Here is a 10048-nt window from a genome sequence, read left to right as displayed (position 1 = left end):
AGTTAAAAGACGCAAATTCAATATTGTCAGGACCCTAAACTCTCATGCGTGCGACGCAAACCCACCACGTGTCCGTCAAAGACTTGTGCATGCGCACAGGAATCAAGATGACCCAGCCCACGGTCCCTGGAACGCCAACTTAAAGGTAAGCATGGACCAGAATGTGTAAAGATTCACCAAGGTTGATCGACAAATTCAGGAAACTTTAAGTTGTTATTGTCAAATCTATGATGAAAAAAGATTTGATTTAAAAAGTTTGCTTTAAGACTTTGGTACTCCATGTGAGGGGGAAAAATTCTGACTTCCATTTTGAGATACAAATGATCCTTCAGTCCCTATTATGGTCATATATAGGGGAGTACCTGTACAGCAAATTCTTTGTTTGCACACATGATGTCACAGAATAAAGCTAAAGGATGTAAGAATTTGCATTCATCCAGTGCCTTTCATTAATTCAAAATATTGTTAAGCATGTTATGGTCGTAACACAGTGAGTAATCTTTGAAGTTCAATCACTGTACATTGAGTCTGTCTTAAATAATGGATTGATATAGTTTCAAATATTTTGACATTCTTAATAACTTGTATAGTTCCATGATGTCATAGAAACAAAGTATTTAGTGCATTTCAAGTCTTTTCTGAATTGAAACTGAAAATCTCTTCGTTATTGCATAGAATTTTAACATAAAACAAACCTTTCAATCAATGTTTAACTACGTGACTGCATTTTAAATTAAAGACTTCCATATATTAACTTAAATTTCACATCATGCCTTCTTTTGCAAAAACCTGATCCCAAAACATGTCTGAACTGCTTGCACTAACAATTGCTGTAAAGCCAATGGACCCCAGGTGTCACTGTTCACAAAATGAACTCACAAAAATCAATGTCCCTGGAACATTTAAATATCTCTTGAAAAAAAAATCCAGTTAGCTTTAACAGTTCTTTTTTTTTAGGGAGTCACGTGATTGAGTAGTGGCCGGTTGGGAAGAACCAGACCTCTCCAGAGAAAAGAAAAAATGTCAGAAAAAAGCAAAGTTCAACAAATACAAAGCATAAGAAAACGAGGATAAAGTAACAAAGAAGAACCAGGAGATGGCGCCGAAAAGAGAGAAAGCCAGAACGACGGAGAAATAAAATCTCCAGAAAAGAAAGAAGACGGCCCTACTTGTAGACGGGAGCAGGAAGTCCCCATGAAGAGGATCGTCCGACCCCCGAAGCTGGTAGGTGCCCGGCAGAGCAGCGACCTCCCGAGAGGCGGACTTCAAAAATAGCTCTCGTAGCCAGACCGTGAGGAGTTGTGCATGAGCAGTGTGCATACAAAAGAAAACGCTGACAGGAGGGGGGGCTCAGCGGAGGAATAGGGCACCCAGCTGAGGGACGCCCAGCAACGGGGTGCCCAGCTGAAGGACGCCCAGAGACAGGACAGGAAAGGGCGACCTGAAACGGGACGTCCTGGGGCAGGGGGCCTGACAACAGGAAGCTCTGCAGCAGGAGGCCTGGCAATGGGACAGGAGTGGCTCACCTGGCAGAGCTGAAGAGGAAACAACAGTGAGGAAAGAAGAGATACAGAGAAGAGAGGGCGAAGACACAGAAAAAGAAAAGGAAGAAGATGAAGATCTACACAGGAAAGAAGGTAAAGAAGATAGATAGACTTTTTTGAAGACCACATGAGGTAATTAAAAGAGATGTTAACACTTGAATTTAATACAATTAAAAGGAAAATAGAAAAAGCAGAAGATAAAATGCAGTGTTAAGTTGGCTATTGCAGAAATAGGAAAAAGAGTAGAAAATGTGGAAGAAACAGCTGTAGAAATGGAAATGAATGAACTAAGAGGAAAAAAGAGACAGCGAAATCAAGGAGACACAAGATTTGTTATCCCAGAAAATTGACATGTTGGAAAACTACAGAAGGCGCAATAATATAAAAATAGTGGGCCTGAAAAAAGGCGAAGGGACAGACATGAAGGAATTTATAAAAAGATGGATCCCGAAGGTTTTGGGAACGACAGATCTACAAGAAGAAATAGAAATAGAAAGACCACACATAGAATTGGTACCAAAGTCACAACCGCACCAAAAGCCGAGATCCATTTTAATAAAACTTTTAAGATACACAACAAGAGAGGACATATTGGAGCAGGCAAAGAACAAAGTAAAAGAAAATAAACAGTCATTGGAAAATAAGGGACAGAAAAATATTTGGAATATAAGGGACATAAGTTTTGAACTCTTAAAGAAGAGGAAGGAGTTTAATACGGTGAAAACGACTGAAGGAATATGGAGAAATATCTGGGTACAAGGTTAACACAAATAAAAGTGAAGTGATGCCAATAAGTAACATAGATGACACAGAACTCCAAAAAAAATTCCATTTAAATGGCAATCACAAGCGATATGATACCTTGGTATCAGGATAGACAATAACCTAAACCATTTGTACAAACTAAATTATCAGCCTGTGGTGGCGCACATCCTCATGGTGAACTGGCCCCGCTTGTATCGCCACGTCGTGGGGCAGCCATGGGGAAATGGTGTCATCAGAGGTGTCTCTCTGACTCCAGCATCCCTTCCAGTGCGCACTCTGGGCAGCGATGACGATGTCACAATGCACCAGGTGACTGAGCTCATGCTGCCCTTAAAGGGACGCGCTGAATTTTAATAAAAACAGTCGTTAATGACCTTCAACGTGGTGGTTGTGTCTCTCTCACTGCTCACACTGCCGCAGTGGTGACCCCGAAGAGCCCAGATGAATTTCTGGACTCCTGAACACCATGGATTCGGCAGAGCTTAATGCTGTCCCCCCTTTTGGACCCACCAACCGAGAACGTGGTTCAAAAAGGTGGAAGCACAATTTCAACTCCGCAACATATCTGCAGACGCCACGATGTTTTACCACGTCATGAGCGCTCTGGGCCAAGATATGGTGGCGAGGATGGATGACATCATCCACCACCCCCCAAATGTGGGCAAGTACACCGCCCTTAAAAATATGCTGCTGGGAACTTTTGGGCTCACCCCCCAGCAACGGGCTTCCAGGCTCCTACACCTGGATGGGCTTGGAGACCGTAGTCCTTCACCGCTGATGGATGAGATGCTAGGCCTGGTGGAAGACCACAAGCCTTGTTTTCTCTTCCACCAAATATTCCTAGAGCAAATGCCAGAGGACATTCGGCTGCATCTTACGGACGAGGACATCTCAGACCCATGCAGACGCATTCTGGCTCACGAAGAGGCAGCCCTCATCTTGGTGTCACATCCGGGAACTAGCAGACCGCCGCCCGCCCCAAGACCAAGCCAGAAGAGGGCCAGTCGCCCTGGTGCTTCTATCACTAGCGCTGGGGAGCACAAGCCCATAAGTCCTGCCAAACCTGCGGGTTTCAGGGAAACGACCAGGCCAGCTGCTGTTAATCGCTGCGACGGCTGGCCGCACAAACAGCCTCCTTCTTGTGATGGACAGGTCCACTGGCCGTCAATTCCTGGTGGACACGGGCCGAGCTTGGGGATCAAGACCATGCGGGGACTACCGGCAGTTGAACAATACAACCACCCCCGACAGGTACCCGGTACCCCACAGACAGGATTTCTCCACCAACCTCCACGACGCACAGATCTTCTCCAAGGTGGACCTCATATGGGGATACCATCAAATCCTGGTGCATCCAGATGACAAGGGTAAGACGGTCATATCACCCCTTTCGGTCTCTTCGAGTTCCTGCACATGCCCTTCAGCCTAAAGAACGCGGCCCAAATGTTTCAGCACCTCATGGACATGGTAGGGAGGGATTTAGAATTTGTGTTCATTTACCTAGATGATATACTCATTGCCAGTCACAGCTGTGACAAACACAAAGCCCATCTCCGCAGCCTCTTTGCTCATCTGGTGGATTTCGGCCTCACGTCATTGTGGCCAAATGCCAGTTTGGCAAGGAGATCCTGCAGTTCGCCAGCAGGGGCTGCACCAATGCCAGAGAAGGTGGCGGCCGTCCAACGTTTCTCCAACCCCCCCCCCACCCTAAAAGGCCTTCAGGAGTTTGTGGGGATGGTGAACTTTTACCATTGTTTCATCCCCGGAGATGCTCACACAATGCGCCCATTGTTCGCACTGATGGTCACCAAAGAAAAGACTCTATCCTGGCCAGAAGAGGCGAATAAGGCTTTCAACGAGACGAAGGAGGCCCTAGCCAATGCAACACTACTAGTGCACCCACAGCACTCTCTGTGGATCCCTCAACTATGGCAGTGGTAGGGGGGGCGGGTCCTGGAACAGTGGCTCTATGGACACTGGCACCCGCTGGCCTTTTACAGCAAGAAGCTGCGGTCTGCTAGTTCCCGGATGTGACAGCAAGATGAGGGCTGCCTCATTCTCCCTCTTCGTGAGCCAGAATGCGTCCGCATGGGTCTGAGAAGTCCTCGTCCGTAAGATGCAGCCGAATGTCCTCTGGCATTTGCTCTAGAATTATTTGGTGGAAGCGAAAACAAGGCTTGTGGTCTTCCACCAGGCCTAGCATCTCATCCATCAGCGGTGAAGGACTACGGTCTCCAAGCCCATCCAGGAGTAGGAACCTGGAAGCCCGTTGCTGGGGGGTGAGCCCAAAAGTTCCCAGAACTCAAATATAGCACCTTCGACTGGGAGCTCCTGGCGCTGTACTTGGCCATCCGCCACTTTTGCTACTTCCTCGAGGGCAGGCCGTTCACAGTCTTCACGGACCACAAACCCCTCACCCAGGCACTGGCGGTCGCCAAGGATCCGTGATCCGCCAGACAACAGCGCCACCTCTCGGACCCAGACCGGAGTTCACGTCTCGGAATTCACGACCGACATCCGACACATGGCTGGTCAGGACAACACCATCAACACTCTCGCTCCCGGCCTAGATTATGCTCAAATGGCCCAGGCCCAGAGGAATGATGCGGAGACGCAGGCCTTGCGGACCACCATCTCGGGCCTCAAACTCGAAGACGTCCAGTTGCCCAGCAGCCCGGACACAGTGCTCTGTGATGTGTCAACAGGTACACCGCGTCCGGTAGTCCCACCGCACTGGAGAGCGAGGGTCTTCAGTCTAGTCCACGACCTCGCTCACCCAGCAGTGAAGTATGGTCGTAGAGCAGTTCGTGTAGCATGGGCCCAAGAGAGAGGTGGCGTAGCTCACTAGGAACTGCACCAGATGCCAGACCTCCAAAGTCCACCGACACATGTAAGCTCCCTTACAGAACCTTAACTCGGCAGCTCGCAGGTTCCAACACATCCACATCGATATCGTGGATACCTTGCAGGTGTCAAGGGAGGCTCCTTTCCTCCTCACGGTGGCCGGAGGCTATCCCGATCAAAGAAGCCTCTGAGGAGCACTAGGACTCTAGTCAACCAGTGGATCACCCTATTCGGAGTCCCAGCGCACATCACCAGCGACAGGGGCACGCAGTTCACGTCTTCCCTGTGGACACAGATGGCGAAACTCCTGGGGGTGAAGCTCCACCACACCATGGCATACCACCCGCAGTCCAGCGGGTTGATGGATAGGTTCCACAGACACCTGAAGGCATCACTCATGACTAGGCTCTCCAGACGAGATTGGACGGACAAGCTACCCTGGGTCCTCCTCGAGATTAGGACGGCACCCAAGGAGGACCTACAAGCCTTGGCAGCGGAGATGGTGTAGGCACACCGCTTTCCCTACTGGGTGAGTTTTTCGGCTCAGACCCTGACAACGCGGCCACTGACGCAAACCTGCTGGTGGACCTCCGCAGGAGACTGGGCTCCCTGGCTCCCCACTCCCAACACGCCACGGGACCCGGCCAGTCCACTTCCCCAAAGAACCTGATTTGGCTCAGTTCATTTTCGTGCGGAGGGCTGCAGGGCACACTGCTGCAGCGACCGTACGAGGGGCCATACAAAGTCTTGCACCGGACTAGAGGAACCTTCACCCTAGACATTGGGGGGAGGGAGGAACTTTTTACGGCAGACCGCCTGAAGGCAGTCCATCTGGACTTATCATAGCAGGTACAGACGGCTGTGCCCAAGCACCGGGGCCAGCTGCCAAAACAAGATATAAACAAGGTGGGTTACAGTTGCCAAACTTCAAAATCTACTACAGAGCTGCGCAACTAAGGTATTTATCAGATTTTTACCAGATGGGAGAAAAACCGATTGGACTAGGGTAAAACTAGATAAAATAGGAGAAAAGGTACCAGAGCATATACTTTATAAATGGGATGAAAAGCTGGTGCAATACAACAATTCACCAGTACTGCATCACATACTGAAAATATGGAAAAAGATACACGTAGAAAGAAAAAAGATAAATTGTCAAATACCAAAAATGCTATTGACACAAAACCCACTAATCCATTTGACAATAGATAACTTAATTTTTAGAGAATGGGAGAGAAAAGGAATCAAGGGAATAGAAAATTGTTTTTTGGGAATTAATTTATTAGCATTTGAACAATTGAAGGACAAATATGGAATAACACATGGTACAATGTTTGCATACCATCAGTTGAAAGCTTATTTGAAAGACAAACTGGGAAGCAGTTTGAGACTACCAAAAGGAAGCAGCTATGAATATATAATTACAAATACAATGATAATTAAAAAATTTATAACAAACGTACATTAAACTGCAATGTAAAGATGATGAAACAAGGTATAAACCTAAGCAAAGCTGGGAAAAAAATTTAAACATAAAGATAAAAAATGAGTAATGGGAAGAGCTATGAAGCTATAATACAGCAACTATGAAGGACACAATAAACACAAGACTACGTATGATACAATATAATTGGTTACACAGGCTATAATATCACCCCTCAGAAATTAAAAGAGTGGGACCCAACAATGTTGGATAGATGCTTTCGCTGTAAACAAGAAATTGGAACAACAATTTGGGCATGCACAAAAGTGAATACATTTCTGGGAAAAACTAAGTCAGATATTAAGCAAAATCATAAAGAATAACATACCAAAAAAAACCAGAAATTTTTCTTTTAAATAATTTAAGAGGTAAAGAATTTGGTCTCAAATTAGATAGAGCCCAAAAAAGATTTATTATGATAGCCCTAGCAGTAGCAAACAAATGTATAATGACAACCTGGAAAATGGAAGAGAACCTAAAAATACAATGGTACATGGAAATGAATAAGTGTATTCCATTAGGAAAAAGTTACATATAATTTAAAAGACAAACATACATTGTTCGAACAAATTTAGGAACCATATATGAAATATGACAGAAAATGCCGACTTCAGACCTCCATCTCCTTAAGTGATAAGATAATAAACATGATTAGATTCAAAATGCAAAAGTAGGTGACACGTCCTTTTGTTTTTTCTGTGAGGATGTTGTTTCCTTGTATTGTGTATGTTTAATATTTATTGGTTTTAGAGGGGGGTGGGAGAGGGAGGAAAGGTAGGGGGGAGAAAAGAGGGAAAAATGTCACTGTGTATATTTAATGAAGAACATTTGTACATATTGTTGTTGATACGGTTCATAGTGCAATAAATAAAAAGTTACCAAAAAAATCTTATTTTTTCAGAACTCATGAAGGTGCTGACTATGGGAACTAATCGGATGTCGTGAAATTGAATGATCTTGGCCTCAGATGAAACCCAGCCCTCATAACTTTAGAAACAACATCAATGGAAAACTCACTGGTTTGTTGATTCAAAGTCATGGCTCATCTTCCTTGCAGAAAACTCCATACTTGTAAATCTCACACCTTACTCTTGAATTGACTACCTCATGGAAATCCCAATACCTCCAGAAATAGGGGTTGGGAAAATTCCACATCCACCTAAAATCAATACTACCCCCCAAAAAAATGGGGAGCATTCCAATCTGATAGTTCATTGTTTCTTATTTTTATAACAAACTATACAAATTCCATCATTTTGTTTTTATTATCAACAGGCCTCTCTTTGGAGAAAATTAAGCTCTGTTTTGTAAGATGAGTCCCTTTGCACGTCATGTATGATTGACCATAATCAATCAATTATGTCTTCTACACAGCTGCTGCATTCCAGGAAATTATTGCCATTTTTTCCACAAAGCATGCTGTGTAAAAAAGGTTGGAATGGGAATGAGGGTGCCATTCCCATTCTGATATTTGACCTCCTAAACACCTAGTAAATTTCCCAGAATGCCTGCAGTTTAATGTTAACTGTAGGCATTCTGTGAACAATGGACTGATGTTTAACTTGTATTTGTATAATGTTTAATCGGTATGGTTATGTGTTTGGGGGCAAGGGGATGTACAAACACAGGCTCTGTATGTTCTATGAATGTTGAAAAAGATTGTATTGATTGTTGAATTTCTTTGAGCCTATAAAAAGTCAAAATATAAAAAAAGACAATGGGCTTATGAATAGCATGTATCTATGACACGCGTTGCAAGTCCCGCCTCATTAATTACCGCACTTCTGGTACGCTGTCTAAACTGGCGTAAGGAAATGGAGATTTCGAGTTTTGGTCGTTTGTGTGTGAACAACCAAGGCGAGACTTCGGACATTCTTCAGACTTGTAAAATCATGCATATTCTATCTAAAAAGCATCATTGACTCGACATTTTTCCACACCTTGATGGAAGGCTCAAGCCCAAAACATTGGTTATGTATTTTATCTTTGCTATATAAAGTACACTATTTGACGGTGAGTTTCTCCAGCATTACTGTGTGTTTTTACTTCAATGACAATGTCTTCAAACTTTTCTGGTTTACTTCCACAGTTTTCATTCTTTCTTTTGCTTTGAGTCCAAGGATTAGGTGATTCTGCCCCAGGGAATGGGGTGGGGGGGGGGGAGGTAAATTGCTGCACCCACTCCAGGTTCATTCCCACCCCTCATGAACCCCAATGATATTACACTAATAGGAAAGTAAAGGGAGGGAAGTTCAGGGGGGATATCAGGGGTCCACTTTTGCACAGAGTTCTAGGTGCCTGGAATGCTTTGTCAGGGAATGGTGGTGGAGGGGGAAACATTTGGGGGCATTTAAGGGACTCTCCAACAGGCACATTGATGAAAGAAAAATAGAGGGTTTACACTGCTGAAGATCCAGCTGCGCTGGGTGGGTCACGTCTCCAGAATGGAGGACCATCGCCTTCCCAAGATCGTGTTCTATGGCAAGCTCTCCACTGGCCACCGTGACAGAGGTGCACCAAAGAAAAGGTACAAGGACTGCCTAAAGAAATCTCTTGGTGCCTGCCACACTGACCACCACCAGTGGGCTGATATCGCCTCAAACCGTGCATCTTGGCGCCTCACAGTTCGGCGGGCAGCAACTTCCTTTAAAGAAGACCGCAGAGCCCACCTCACTGACAAAAGGCAAGGGAGGAAAAACCAACACCCAACCCCAACCAACCAATTTTCCCCTGCAACCGCTGCAACGGTGTCTGCCTGTCCCGCATCGGACTTGTCAGCCACAAACGAGCCTGCAGCTGACGTGGACATTTACCCCCTCCATAAATCTTCGTCCGCGAAGCCAAGCCAAAGAGATAGGTCGGCACATCATCTAGATCCAAAGGGCCTGTGCTGAAATGTTGATACAGTTTCTACTTTTTATTCATCCCTGACCTGAAATGAAGGAATACAGTTGATCTCTTTCTGTGGATTGTTTTTGATAAATTATTGACATTTATGTTCATGCATTGTACATTATACACTTCAAACAGAGACAATGGAAAACTTCAATTACATAATGTATTTATTTCATTTATGGTAGCATCAGTGTGGCCCGCAGTTCAACCACTGACATGCCATCCAGACCATGCATGGTAAAAGGTTGCCTGCCCCTGCACTAATGTTATCATGAGGAAAGCATGTCAGTGCCTTGACTTCCTCAGGAGTTTGCAGAGGTTCGGAATGACATTGGAAAGCCTGGCAAATTTCAACAGATGTGTGGTGGAGAGTGTGCTGACCAGCTGCAACACAGCTGGTATGGGACACCAATACCTCTGAGCGGCAACCCCTGCAAAAGGTAGGGGACACAGCCCAGGACATAACAGGAAACCCCACCCCACCATCGAGAAAATGTATATGGAATGCCATCGGAGA

The 10048-nt window shown here is 45.3% G+C and overlaps 1 long non-coding RNA gene across 1 annotated transcript; it reads left to right on the top strand.

Moving 5' to 3' along the window:
• The first annotated feature begins 970 nt into the window (after window positions 1–970).
• LOC138748127 (uncharacterized) lies at window positions 971–8653 on the top strand. Its single transcript, XR_011347808.1, has 2 exons — window positions 971–1224; window positions 7538–8653. It is a non-coding gene; the product is annotated as an uncharacterized lncRNA (long non-coding RNA).
• The last annotated feature ends 1395 nt before the right edge of the window (window positions 8654–10048 follow it).

Source organism: Narcine bancroftii, chromosome 13, assembly GCF_036971445.1.
Source record: "Narcine bancroftii isolate sNarBan1 chromosome 13, sNarBan1.hap1, whole genome shotgun sequence".
Taxonomy (NCBI): Eukaryota; Metazoa; Chordata; class Chondrichthyes; order Torpediniformes; family Narcinidae; genus Narcine; species Narcine bancroftii.
Note: the sequence above shows the minus strand (reverse complement) of the source record. Positions and strands in the feature narration are given on the sequence as shown.